The following is a 15,486-nucleotide window of genomic DNA, read 5'->3' on the forward strand; positions in this document are numbered from 1 at the left end:
ACTCTATTTATTACCACACATCTCTCTTACCCTTTTATTACTTACTCGATCAAACCATCTCACACATATTGTCCTCAAACATCTCATTTCCAGCACATCAACCTTTCTCCGCACAACTCTATCTATAGCCCACGCCTCGCAACCATATAACATTGTTGTAACCACTACTCCTTCAAACATATCCATTTTTGCTTTCCAAGATAATGTTCTCGACTTCCACACATTTTTTAACGGTCCCAGAACTTTCGCCCCCTTCCCCACCCTATGATTCACTTCTGCTTCCATGGTTCCATCCGCTGCCAGATCCACTCCCAGATATCTAAAACACTTCACTTCCTCCAGTTTTTTGCCATTCAAACTTACCTCTCAATTGACTTGTCCCTCAACCCTACTGTACCTAATAACCTTGCTCTTATTCACATTTACTCTCAGCTTTCTTCTTTCACACACTTTACCAAACTCAGTCACCAGCTTCTGCAGTTTCTCACTCGAATCGGCCACCAGTGCTGTATCATCAGCGAAAAAAACTGACTCACTTCCCAAGCTCTCTCATCCACAACAGACTGCATACTTGCCCCTCTTTCCAAAACTCTTGCATTTACCTCCCTAACAATCCCATCCATAAACAAATTAAGCAATCATGGAGACATCACACACCCCTGCTGCAAACCAACATTCACTGAAAACCAATTGCTTTCCTCTCTTCCTACACATACACATGCCTTACATCCTTGATAAAAACTTTTCACAGCTTCTAACAATTTGCCTCCCACACCAAATTTTCTTAATACCTTCCACAGAGCATCTCTATCAACTCTATCATATGCCTTCTCCAGATCCATAAATGCTACATACAAATTCATTTGCTTTTCTAAGTATTTTTCACATACATTCTTCAAAGCAAACACCTGATCCACACATCCTCTACCACTTCTGAAACCACACTGCTCTTCCCCAATCTGATGCTCTGTACATGCCTTCACCCTCTCAATCAATACCCTCCCATATAATTTCCCAGGAATACTCAACAAACTTATACCTCTGTAATTTGAGCACTCACTTTTATCCCCTTTGCCTTTGTACAATGGCACTATACAAGCATTCTGCCAATCCTCAAGCACCTCACCATGAGTCATACATACATTAAATAACCTTCCCAACCAGTCAACAATAGTGTCATCCCATTTTTTAATAAATTCCATTGCAATACCATCTAAACTCACCACCTTACCGGCCTTCATCTTCCGCAAAGCTTTCACTACCTCTTCTCTGTTTACCAAATCATTTTCCCTAACCCTCTCACTTTGCACACCACCTCGACCAAAACACCCTATATCTGCCACTCTATCATCAAACACATTCAACAAACCTTCAAAATACTCACTCCACCTCCTTCTCACATCACCACTACTTTTTATCACCTCCCCATTAGCCACCTTCACTGATGTTTCCATTTGTTCCCTTGTCTTACGCACTTTATTTACCTCCTTCCAAAACATCTTTTAATTCTCCCTAAAATTTAATGATACTCTCTCACCCCAACTCTCATTTGCCCTCTTTTTCACCCCTTGCACCTTTCTCTTGACCTCCTGCCTCTTTCTTTTATACATCTCCCACTCATTTGCATTATTTCCCTGAAAAAATCGTCCAAATGCCTCTCTCTTCTCTTTCACTAATTATCTTACTTCTTCATCCCACCACTCACTACCCTTTCTAATCTGCTCACCTCCCATGCTTCTCATGCCACAAGCATCTTTTGCACAAGCCATCACTGCTTCCCTAAATACATCCCATTCCTCCCCTACTCCCCTTACCTCCTTTCTCACCTTTTTCCATTCTGTATTCAGTCTCTCCTGGTACTTCCTCACACAAGTCTCCTTCCCAAGCTCACTTACTCTCACCATTCTCTTCACCCCAACATTCTCTCTTCTTTTTTGAAAACCTCTACAAATCGTCACCTTCGCCTCCAGAAGATAATGATCAGACATCCCTCCAGTTGCACCTCTCAGCACATTAACATCCAAAAGTCTCTCTTTCGCGTGCCTATCAATTAACACGTAATCCAATAACGCTCTCTGGCCAGCTCTCCTACTTACATACATAAACTATGTATATCTCTCCTTTAAAACCAATCACCAGTCCTTTTTCAACACATAAATCTACAAGTTCTTCACCATTTCCATTTACAACAAAGAACACCCCATGTACACCTATTATTCCCTCAACTGCCACATTACTCACCTTTGCATTTAAATCACCCATCACTATAACCTGGTCTCGTGCATCTAAACTACTAACACACTCACTCAGCTGCTCCCAAATCACTTGCCTCTCATAATCTTTCTTCTCAAGCCCAGGTGGATATGCACCAATAATCACCCATCTCTCTCCATCCACTTTCAGTTTTACCCATATTAATCTGGAGTTTACTTTCTTAAAATCTATCACATACTCCCACCACTCCTGTTTCAGGAGTAGTGCTACTCCTTTCCTTGCTCTTGTCCTCTCACTAACCCCTGACTTTACTCCCAAGACATTCCCAAACCATTCTTCCCCTTTACCCTTGAGCTTTGTTTCACTCAAAAGCCAAAACATCCAGGTCCCTTTCCTGAAACATAATACCCATCTCTCCTTTTTTCTCATCTTGGTTACATCCACACACATTTAGACACCCCAATCTGAGCCTTCGAGGAGGATGAGCACTTCCCGCGAGACTCCTTCTTCTGTTTCCCCTTTTAGAAAGCTGAAATACAAGGAGGGGAGGGTTTCTAGCCCCCTGCTCCCGTCCCCTTTAGTCTCCTTCTACAACACGTGAGGAATGCGTGGGAAGTATTCTTTCTTCTCTATCCCCAGGGATAGGTAAACTTTTCATATCTCACCAGCTCTTTTACAATTATGTTATCCCTCTGGATCATGACAAAGGGATGTCATTCTGACCACAACATGACAAGATATTTCCCCATTCACAACCCAGCAAATTTTTGTCTTTTCTTTTATTTCTTTTGATCTTGTATCTACAATTACACAACTCAAGCTTTAAATCCTTTCTATATGCAATGTTCCTTATATTGTGAAGAAGTTATGCCTAAAAGTGATTCTGTGATATATAATTCATACAAAAATTCATTACTGATTTAACAGGCTGTCACTGCTTCCTTTTCTCTCGCTAACCCTATGTTCCCAAAAACAGTGTCTCCATTACAATGCCCCTCCATACACCATAAATAAATCATTAACCTTTCTTTCTCTCCTGAATACCACAGTTTTAAATGTGCATTCAAAAATATTTTCTTCCCTTTCTCCACTATCTATCACAGCATACTCCACAATACATTTGGTCATGTTTATCCTGATGTAATGCAATACCATCCTGTAACACCTTCATGTGCATACTCATAGTACCTTAATATCCATAAAACTAATGCACGTCTATCTTAGAATATCAACTTACACATCCTTGCAGCCATTCACTGTACATATACTTACATTAATATAACCTTACTAATGTTCTTAAATCCATCTAAGTGGTTGAACTTACATGTGGTTTTGTACACAAATATAATTATGCACATGAAATATATTACTATATAAGAAATCTGAAAGGAAGATTAAACTGAAAATGTATAAATACATACTGATGAAATATTTTTGAAGATTAAGGTAATGAGAAAAAAAACAATAAATATAAAATATGATAAACATACACCACAATGAAACAGTTACATAGGCAAAATTAGAAAATATGAAAAATGTTTTCTCCTTTAACAATATTGTCAACATTATTATGAGAATGAAATAATGAACACCTAAGCATCTAAATCCATTCAACATTACACAAAGTACTGTAATTCAAATTTCTTTGCTACACACAACATTTAACACTGTACATTTATTTATATAACACTGATCATGTGGACTGGTGACACTTTATTCAGTATTCCAACAACGTTGTAAACAAAAGTTCTTGGCTAAACACGACATTAAATATTACATAGATTGCATATTAATGTCGAATCCACACTTGTCTTTATTCTACCAAACAAATGAACACCCTATATCATCACACTACCATACATCAACAGAAAAAAAAAACATTTATTAATACACACATGAAGCAGGTGTACTGCCAAAACATATATGTTTTCAGATACATCAAATAAAGACATACTCATGCAACACTATCTTAACACTTTACAAAGTAACAATTTCTTACCATAAATTCATTCATATCAATGAAGTTCTTCATTATCTCGTTTTATATGACCTTCATTATACCAATTGTTATTTGAAGCCATTAAATATCTGACCATGGCACAAAATAACCAGAATTTCTTACTGAAAAGAATATATGCACAAAACAGTATATATTTACTGGCAAGAAAAAGACCTTCATTACATTAATGAAAGACCTAAAGTTTTGTAACATTTTATCAATAATGCAAAAAAATGTATACAGTAAGTCTTAGTTATACATGCATGTTACTGAAAAACACTTACTGCTAAACATTAAGAACTTTATGATTAATAAGGTACATTTCACACTTTAAACTTTTTAATGGCCTCTTGCATATCCTGTACCACATACAAGTTATACTATAATATACTTTTAGAACTTTTAAAGACTTCTTCCATTACATTCCTTACATACATGAGTCACATCAATCCAACTTAAATGTTCTCACAATGCAGCTTGGTAGATACTTAGCCTAACTCTTAAATCATATTGTACTCTGAACTTATACTCTAACTACAATTATCTGCATGGTCTTGTCCATCAACATCAAATTTCATGCAACTGACACATGCACAGATTTACATTCACTGCAATTATTGGATGAAAATTCATCACCTGTTAAGAATCGTAAATGACCCCTTGTGACTAAGAGCTAAACTTATGCACTGTAAACAGATGCACTGGAATCTTTGAATACCTTGGCACATTTATGCATCCTACAGTATCTTCTTCCACTTTTATCGGCAAATAAACTGCTTTATTAGCCATGAGGAAGTAGAGATGAATTACTCTATTCCACACTAATGTAATCAATCCTCTTTCAAAACATCCTAATTTAGTCTCACTATTTTCAGACTTTTCCACACACCCCCACTTCCCATTTAAGGAAGGTATTGCAAAGTACAGATGAAAAGACCTCATTTTGTCATTTCCTAAACAAATCTATATCATATCAAACTAAATTAAATCAATCAAGCTAAGTCAGTATGTCAATATAACTAAAACAAATCTATATCAACTCAAGCTGACTTACCTAAACTCAACTAAACCACAGCAAACCTATGCAGTCTGACTTGTGGAGTTAATTTGAGTTGATCAAATGAAACCTCTCCTTACCCGGCTGACCTTCATTTCATCCAGCTTAACAAACTTGGTTCAGTGCAAAATACAATGACCCAAGTACATTATCTAACCTTATCAAACTACTGTTTGATAAGACTTAGGTAACCCACTAAAAAGAGTGAGTGAAATAAAAAAGGGCCCAAGAAACCTTTCCTAACCAAATTGGTAAAGATACAAACAGTCTCATTCATAATTATTCTTTTTCAAATTGACACTAAATAATATTTGTGAAAACAAAAGCTGATGGAAAATATTCTTTTCTGAAAAGATTTTGAGTACTAAGCCAATTGCCATGAGCAAAATGTACTACAATTTCGTGAAGAAGGCATGATAATATCGCTGTGCCCAACCAATATGTCATTCACCCCCAAAAAATGCAAATGACACTGAAATACAAAGTACAATAACTGTGCAACCACACATCAGATCAGAAATTAATTCAAACAGCAACAGACCACTAGGTCCTAACGAGGCTGTTTGTGATGGCAAAAGAGAACAAAAACTCATGGATCAATACGATAAGAGTAGGACATAGATTTATCAAAGATGGAGACATATACCTATTATACAGCTAAGGGAGTAAAAAAACCAATTATGCAATCTTCTTTACCATTAACATAATTATATATATACATGTGTTTGTGGGTGGGTTAGGCCATTCTTTCGTCTATTTCCTTACGCTACCTCGCTAACGTGGGAGACAGCAACAAAGCAAAATAATAGAAAAAATATATATATATATATCGATGTAAATTATTACATCTGATTTCCAACTTTTCAGTTTGATAGTGAGCTTGAAAATCTCTAGTTACTTCTGCTGCAAACACGCCATAGAATTTTTCTAAAGGTGTACATTCACAAGACAATATAATGAAATATAATGCAACCCTCATCTGCTAAGTCATATGCTGTGCAATCTTCACATTCTATTCAAATAATGTGCAAGCTTCATTTACTGTCTCCAGTATCATCATATACAACCCCAGAACCCCTTGAGGATCCTGCAGCTTTGAAACTGCATATCATGAAGGAGCAGGGAAAGGATGGCTTCCTATGGACTGAGGTTTTTGATGAAGCTGTTTTTCTATCCATGCTCATGGAATAACCACTTGTGCATGGAATATGGTAACACCTGTCAAATATGGTGTACAATATGCCAAACTGAGACAAGCATAGCATAAAAGTCATAGATAGGGTCATATATAGTGCATCCTTACATAGCTGGGTCATCAATGGTGTCTTTAAACAAGGTAGATCAATTAAAGTCATCCTTTCACATGTTTGGTCAAATATAGGGCAACCTTCACCAAACAAGGATTGAAAGGAAGCATCCTTTATCCAGTGACAAAATCTTTACCAAAAAGGGACAAATAAGGTGCACTCTTCACCTGCTGAGGTAAAGACAGTGCATTCCTCACTTTGCTGGGTCAAATGTGGTGCACCCTGACCGTAGGGCCACACCTCATTAGTGGCAGGAGGAGTTGGCACTGCATGTACAAGATCCAGTGACGTAGTCTGGCACAGCCTGTGGTAATGGCAATCTTTCCTCGACCATTGCCACATGTGCTCTGTAATTAAACAAACTTTCAGTAAAAATCATGATCTACAAAAATCTCAAATAAGTGAGATATCGTCTTTATGGCTATCTCAAAACAATGGAGTATAAAGTGTACAAGATTTCCACATGTGATTATAAAAAAGGATGAAAACTAAAGTACTCCACATTAGTAATCTTAATGATGAAATACAGTATGACAACGCCTGATTTCATATATTCAAACTTTAATTTCCCAGTTCATTTTCTCTGTCACTGTAAGGTTTCAACAAAATAACTTACTTTTATGAATATTTTTAAGAAAGGGGATGGTAGTGTTGTTCACTGGTTAGACAGGATTTTCATTTGAGGACAATATGCGGTGTGAGGTGGTTTGATCGAGTAAGCAATGAAAGGGTAAGAGAGATGTGTGGTAATAAAAAGAGTGTGGTTGAGAGAGCAGAAGAGGGTGTTTTGAAATGGTTTGGTCACATGGAGAGAATGAGAGGAAAGATTGACAAAGAGGATATATATGTGTCAGAGGTGGAGGGAATGAGGAGAAGTGGGAGACCAAATTGGAGGTGGAAAGATGGAGTGAAAAAGATTTTGAGTGATCGGGGCCTGAACATACAGTAGGGTGAAAGTGTGCAAGGAATAAAGTGAATTGGAACGATGTGGTATACTGGGGTCAACGTGCTGTCAATGGATTGAACCAGGACATGTGAAGCATCTGGGGTAAACCATGAAAAGTTTTGTGGGGCCTGGATGTGGAAAGGGAGCTGTTGTTTCAGTGCATTATACATGACAGCTAGAGACTGAGTGTGAACGAATGTGGCCTTTGTTGTCTTTTCCTAGCGCTACCTCGCGCACATGCAGGGGGAGGGGGCTGTCATTTCATGTGTGGCGGGGTGGTGGCAGGAGTGAATAAGGGCAGACAGTATGAATCATGTACATGTGTTATATGTACATGTCTGAGTGTGTATATATATGTATACGTTGAGATGTATAGGTATGTATGTGTGTGTGTGGACGTGTATGTATATACATGTGTATGTGGGTGGGTTGGGCCATTCTTTCGTCTGTTTCCTTGCGCTACCTCGCTAATGAGGGAGACAGTGACAAAATATAATAAATAAAATAAAATAATATGGCTCATGGTGAGTTCCCTAAGGATGGGCAGAATACCTATATAGTGTCACTGTACAAAGGCAAAGGGAACAAGAGTGAATGTTTGAATTACAAGGGCATAGGTTTGTTGAGTGTAACTGGTATGGTGGAGAGTGATGGGGAGGAACTATGTGGTTGAAAAAGTGGTAGAGGATGCGTGGATTAAGTGTTTGCTTTGAAAAATCTGTGTAAGAAATACAAAGAGAAACAGATGGATTTCTCAAAGGCATTTATGGATCTTGAGAGAGCATATGGTAGGGTTGATAGTGATGCTATGTGGAAGGTATTATGAATATATGGTGTTGGAGGGAAGGTGCAACAGGCAGAGAAGAGTTCTTATCAAGAGTACGGAAAGAGAAGGGTAATTGCTTCCATAAGAAGGTGGGTCTGATGCAGGGGTGTGACATTGTCTTGGCAGTTTGGTTTGCTTATGGATAGGGTGGTGAGGAAGGTAAATGCAAGGGTCTTGGAGAGAAGAATAGGTCTGCAGTGTATTGGGGGTGGGAGGGCCTGGCAGAAGTCAGTTAATTAATGATGAAACAAAACTGGAGGCAGATATAAATGAGAAACTGCAAAAGTTGGTGTCTCAGTTTGGAAGAGTGAGTGAAAAGAGACACTTGAAAGTAAATGTGAATAAAAGTAAGGTTATTAGGTTTAGCATTGTAGTTGGAGTTTGAATGGTTAGAACTTGAAGGAAGTGGAGTGTTTTAGATATCTGTAAGTGGACATGAGCAAGCACACTATCTTTAAGGGCTTAGTTGCCCTCTTTTTCAACCCTTGCAAACCTTCTTCTAAACATCTTCCAGTAATTTGTACTCCTTCTTTGTAAGTATAATCCAAACACCTCCCTTTTCTCTTACACTAATAACTTTACTTCTTCATCCCACCACTCACTACCTTTTCTAATCTGCCCATCTCCCACCTTTCTCATGCAACATGCATCTTTTGCACATGCCATCACTGCTTCCCTAAATACATCCCATTCCTCACCCACCCACTTGTTAAATCAGGTATTACCAGTCATGAGTCATTTTTCAACACAGTAACACATACTGTTCACGATTTTCATTCGCAGAGAGTACCCCATATCCCCTAACCATACCCTTAACAGCTACATCACCAATTCCAGCATTCAAATTACCCATCACTATTCCTTGACCTCCTGCATCAAAACTGCTGATGCACTCCCTCAATTTCCAAAACACTTGCCCCTCACACTCTTCTCGCTACCAGGTGTATAAGCTTATTGTAATCCATTTTCACTTCCAACCATATTGGTGTGGGCCCACTTCCTTACACTTTTTCATGTATGCCCACAACTCTTTAAACTACAGTGCAACCTCCTCCTTTGTTGTTGCCCTAATAATATCCCCAGACTATACCCCAGTAAATTCTCAAACCATTCTTCTCCATTCCCTTTTAACTTTGTTTCACTCAGAACCAGAATATCAAGGTAGCTATCTCTAAATCTACCTTTTTCACCTTTTACTTCTCATCCTGGTTACTTCTGTGCACATTCACATGGCCTAAGTGTTGGCTCCTTCTTCTGTTCCATCTTCTAGAACTGAAATACAAGAAGTAGAGGGTTTTCAGTCCCCCATCTCTCCCACCCCAGTTAGTTATCTTCTGCAACATGCAGAGAATATGAAGGTAGTTTTCTTTCTTCACTATCTGTAGGGATGTATATACTCTATGTGCTTAATTATTTACTTCCTATCCTAGGCATCTCTTCTAACTTTTATGGGTTTCTCAAAGCCACCATCACGCTGAAATACATATCATACATTGTAGTGATGTGCATGTGTTCAAGCTGGGAGAGTGCAGAGCAAGTGAGCATTTTTTTTTTTTATGATGAAGGCTCTAGTCAAGGACAAAAGACCATATCAAGGCTGGGCCTTAAATGAAATGTGGAGAGAATTATGAAACAGAAAAAGAAAAGATAAGGAAAAGTATTTACAAATTTTGGAAGAAGTGAAAGACCTACCTTTTGAAATATGCCAAGTCATAGTTATTGGGAAAAGCATGAGAAGGTGGTGAGTTCCAAAGCTCTGATGTGTAGGAAAGAAGCAGTTATCGAAATGGCTCACCCTTGAGCTGCTGATGGCCACACAATGATCATCTGATGCAGCAGCTTGCTGAGTATTGTGTGGTCTAGCTAGTAGTGGGGGCTAACAAGCAGCCAGTTCTCAGGAGCAAAAACCAAAGTAATACCTATAAAAGTAGGAGAGTGAACCAACACAGTGGCAGAGGGCAAGGGGATCAAGTCTGGAAGTTAGCCTGGGAAAGTTTATACGGCAGATTGCTTTCAACTGAACTGTCAAGTAAGCATACAGAGATAGATCCACCCCAAAAGTGAGAGCAGTACTCCATACAAGGACGAATCAATCCCTTGTATAAATGGAGCACCTGTTCAGAAGAGAAGAGTTCGACATCTAAAGAGGACTACCAGTTTCTTAAAGGCAAACTTAGCTATTCCTGTAATGTGGGGTTTCCAAGGAAGAGTGAATGTCTAGTACATTCACTGAGTCAAGATGTGGAATTACAGAACCATCAGAGACGAGAGTTGTAAGGAGTTTTCAATAGATAGATGGGGAGAAATTGAGTCTTGGAGGCATTATACTTAACAAGAGTTTGTCTACCCGACTGATATATCCTGTCCATGTGTGAATTTAGCAAGGAAGCTGTGTCAGGACAAGATGCAGATCGAGTGAAAGAACAGGGAGCAGAAATGAAGAATGTAGAAGAATGCAGCGTTGAGTCGAGTATGAGTGCTTTGGATTATTTGTGGAGAGGAAATCATTGAGAAAAAAGGAGAAAAAGTATAGGGGACAGAACAAAACCTTGAGGGACACCACTGCTGATGGAGACAGCCACAGAGATAGATTGGCAAGAGAGGAAGCTAGATATGAAGGAGTAAAGTGAAGGAGGGAAGCCATAAGAGGTGAGCTTAGAGATGAGACCCTGATGCCCCACCCTGTCAAAAGCCTTAGGTATGTCAAGGGCAAATACACATGCCTCCCAATAACTTTCATTTGTGGTTACTGCATCTGGGTATGAAGGGTCTTGTGATATACTGAAATGGTGGTCTTGTAATACTGGAGTTACGGGAAGTCCCTGGAATGTAGATGGGAAAAGGTAAAGTTTACATGCAAGCACCAGCGAACGATCAAACTGGAGCAGAGTTATCAAATGAATGCTTGATACATCCATGCAATATCAACTCAATAACCTGAGAACCTGGGATACTTTGATTCATTTGGATGTATTATCAGGTAGGGTGATATTGAAGATTGGGTTGGGAGGGGAGTTGTCTAATACATGTTTGGTCATTCTGATGCTGCCAAACGTTGGTGGCGAGTACAAAATTTCCGGGGTAGGTAGAAAAAACGAGGGTATAAACATAGGGTTGTCTGTTATATACTAATATGAGGCATCTTAATGATGTGGTTAGTGCTGTGGTGGTGATGCTACAGGCAACAATTTAGGTGGCCATGGTCAGAGCGATGGTTGACAGGCCAGTAATGTTTGTACGTGATGATGGTAGGCTTTATACCAGTGCCAGTGGTGTGTGGTGGGTGTGGTTGTAGCAACGGCTATGGTAAGTGATAGTGACAACGTTGTTGCCCTAAGAGGAACTGTGCTAAATGGTGGAGACGAAGGTGGTGATGATGGAGGATAAGGAACGTTGGGGAGCAGCAGTAGTAACAGCATTATATCTTTAAGCACGACGGTATGACCCTTGGGTATCATCGCCAGGCCTCTGACATGACCCGTGAGGCTAGGTTACCTTACCCAAGGATCTTACCGTCGGGCTCAAAATGTTAACTGAAAAGAGAGATGAAAATGGAGGAGTAGGGTGATTAGATAGGGTACGAGGTGTAGAGAGAGAGAGAGAGAGAGAGAGAGAGAGAGAGAGAGAGAGAGAGAGAGAGAGAGAGAGAGAGAGAGTCCTTTACAATATGGAAATGAAAAATATTAGTATATATCAGAATTTTGCTGGGAATGACAGAAACATCGAAATGAGGACATCAAGTACATGCACTTGCCTTGATGAAACATGGCAATTACGTACCAGCATTGTAGGTGAACTGTAATCCATGTGATGAAAAAGCCGTTGGATTCTATGTCAGCAACATACAATGTCAGCAGTACTGACCAGCTATCACATAAGGTATACACATAACTTGCAATCCTGGGTAGCAGCTTCCATTGTCCCGATTATCGATATCTGGTGGTCAATGCTCTTCTCTTCTGCATGCCAATACGCTCAAGAACTTTTCTTCTAACATAATTTATGAAATGTATTAAGAGTATTATCATCATCTTGCAACAACAGACTCGATAAAGAATGAAAAATAGTCGAGAAATACGAGGTCAAGAGGCACAGCCAGGGTCGGGTCAGGTCACCTTCCTGCTGTCGTCTGCAACGTTTGTTGTCATGACGTTGAGCGCAAGAAGGACCTATGATCATTGCGCAGACTCTCCCTTGCTTTATCTTGCTTCCTGATCTCGCTCTTCATATTATATGGCTTTTAAGATTTTCGTGTAATACTGATGGTGTTTTTTTGTATCATTTATTACAAAATTTGACGCATCGTCTCCAACGTTTGTGTTTGTTTCAAGAAATTATGCTTTTCCCACAGCGTTCCAGTTGATCCAAGACTTTTCATTTCCTTTCGTTCCTGTTCAAATAGAATATGATGGAGTATCAGTATATTTCGCTACCTCGCTGAGGCGGGAAATGGCGAATAGTATAAAAAAAAAAAATCAGTATATTTAATGTATATCCAGTGCTGCTGATATTTACAGAAGTATGCTATAACATTTGATCTTTTTTCATATATTAAACGTGACACGCTAAAGTGTCCCGAAGGTGATTCAAATATAAAACAATTTTAAACAGCAATAATGCAGTTATCATAGACAGTTTTTAAGGTTGTGCAAATTGTTATAGCATAAAGCTTATGAAACCAAACTTGTTCCTTCTTCATAAATCATTTTACTTTGATCATTAACCCATTCCGTAGACATAACTCTATTTCACATCAAATGTCCTCTGGTATTACTGTACAATATATGTTCATTGTATTTTACGATTCATTATTGTGTTCATAAAATGTTAGTTGATAATTCGAATAAGGTGGTATATAACATTTTTTGGATATGAATTTGTAGGCCAAATATTCATATCAATATCTCTTGGCTAGGCTATTGTCTTCTTATGGATAGTTCAACAGCTAATTTTTCGTTCGTGAAAATTATTTTGAAGGTAGAAAAGTTCTTTAACGAATGTTCTAATGGATTGTAAATGTTATGGTTCATAGGAAAAGGAAACACGACGACCAACAACAGGATTACTGTATGAAGTGATGGAGGCGGAGCAGAGTGACACACGAGGAAGATTGTGGTGGGAAGTGTGTGGCCTCAGGAGTCTTCAGAAGGACTGCTTAGCAACTGATTGCCAACGCCTGGGATTGCCTGGGCCCGTGTCATGGCGGGAGGGAGACTTCAGGTGAGCAAACTTGTGTGTTTAAAGGTCAAGTCGACAGCACGACTAACTTCCCTCGGTGATGTCCGGGTATGTAAGGTCGGGGAGGTCACGAAGGTGGTGTGGGAAGAGGAGCTGTTACCATAGCTAGTAATGGCAGACGTCGCTGATGAGTGCAATCTAGAGATGGCTTGTTATGGTCGGAAGTCGCAGGTTCTGACCTTTCTCTCCCTATGCTGCTTGACTGAGTTCAGGTAATCAGTAGTGGGTGGGCCGCCAACCTTGTCCCGCTGGGAGTCAGTGTCAGGTAAGGTCACATACTGTGACCTGCTACCACATTAAAGTCGCTGTCATGTAGGTAATTATTTGTGGGACTCTACTGGAGAAACCCAGTATCTCCACGATTTCGATCACTCGTGGTGGATGTAGTGATTAGTGCCAGTGACCATAGTTCCCTTGGACTAGCCCGGGGTCGGGCCCACATAGGTTCGAGTTCTGGGCGTGGCATTCGACCAACACCCAACCCAGGTGTTCATCCTCCCCTTGGTGCTGGTTGATAAATAGGTACCTAGCTAAGGCTGGGGTGTGTGTTTGTGTACATTCATGGGAGTAAAGACTACACATATGTAAGGATAAGCGACGGGGCAACATGAGTGTAAAACTCTCCCGTAACTGACGTACAGTGATCACATACGCGTAACCAGAACTTTAAAGGGAGAGTCATGGAGAATTGATGCTATTACTGTGTGACGGGGAAGAGTTTTACTGTCATGTTACCCCGTCTCTCAACCCGAGTGTGGTGGGTGGTAGATAGATTTCACTGTGGACTTTTATACACGCAGTTGCAATGTTTGGAGAGACTCGGCATCAATGTTGTAAAACTTTCTCCTCGTAACACACAAATAGTAATCACACGAGTGAGCCTTGGTCGCCCAGCATCGGCCCAGTATAGGTTCGAATCCAAGGCATGGCAATAGGCCCACTTTTAACCCAAGAGATGATTTTTCCTTTGGGACTTGGGTAAATGGGTAAGTTGGAGTAAATACGTTAATTCTTGTATTTAAGGTCAAAAGACGTAGCAACATGAGTGGAAAATTCTCATATATATATATATATATATATATATATATATATATATATATATATATATATATATATATATATATATATATAATTTTCCAAAAGAAGGAACAGAGAATTGGGCCAGGTGAGGGTATTCCCTCAAAGGCCCAGACCTCTGTTCTTAACGCTACCTCGCTAATGCGGGAAATGGCGAATAGTTTGAAAGAAAAGATATATATATATCCCTGGGGATAGGGGAGAAAGAATACTTCCCACGTATTCCCTGCGTGTCGTAGAAGGCGACTAAAAGGGGAGGGAGCGGGGTGCTGGAAATCCTCCCCTCTCGTTTTTTTTTTTTTTTTAATTTTCCAAAAGAAGGAACAGAGAAGGGGGCCAGGTGACGATATTCCCTCAAAGGCCCAGTCCTCTGTTAACGCTACCTCGCTAATGCGGGAAATGGCGAATAGTTTGAAAAAAATAGAATATATATATATATATATATATATATATATATATATATATATATATATATATATATATATATATATATATTGTATTATACATTTATTATACTTTGTCGCTGTCTCCCGCGTTAGCGAGGTAGCACAAGGAAACAGACGAAAGAATGGTCGAATCCACCCACATACACATGTATATAAATAAACGCTCACACATGCACATATACATACCTATACATTTCAACGTATACATAGACATATACATATATAGACATGTATATATTCATGCATGCTGCCTTCATCCATTCTCGTCTCCACCCCACCACACAGGAAATGACCCCCCCCCACCCCGCGCGAGATAGCGCTAGAAAAAGACAACAAAGGCCACATTCGTTCACAATGTCTCTAGCTGTCATGTGCA

The 15,486-nt window shown here is 39.4% G+C and overlaps 1 long non-coding RNA gene across 1 annotated transcript; it reads right to left on the reverse strand.

Annotated features, from left to right (window-relative positions):
* Positions 1-2,980: 2,980 nt before the first annotated feature.
* On the reverse strand, positions 2,981-12,507 carry LOC139751333 (uncharacterized). Its single transcript, XR_011713326.1, has 2 exons — positions 12,130-12,507; positions 2,981-6,924 (listed from the first exon to the last, which is right to left on the reverse strand). It is a non-coding gene; the product is annotated as an uncharacterized lncRNA (long non-coding RNA).
* Positions 12,508-15,486: the final 2,979 nt, after the last annotated feature.

The sequence above is a fragment of the Panulirus ornatus genome, chromosome 11 (genome assembly GCF_036320965.1).
Source record: "Panulirus ornatus isolate Po-2019 chromosome 11, ASM3632096v1, whole genome shotgun sequence".
NCBI classification, from domain to species: Eukaryota; Metazoa; Arthropoda; class Malacostraca; order Decapoda; family Palinuridae; genus Panulirus; species Panulirus ornatus.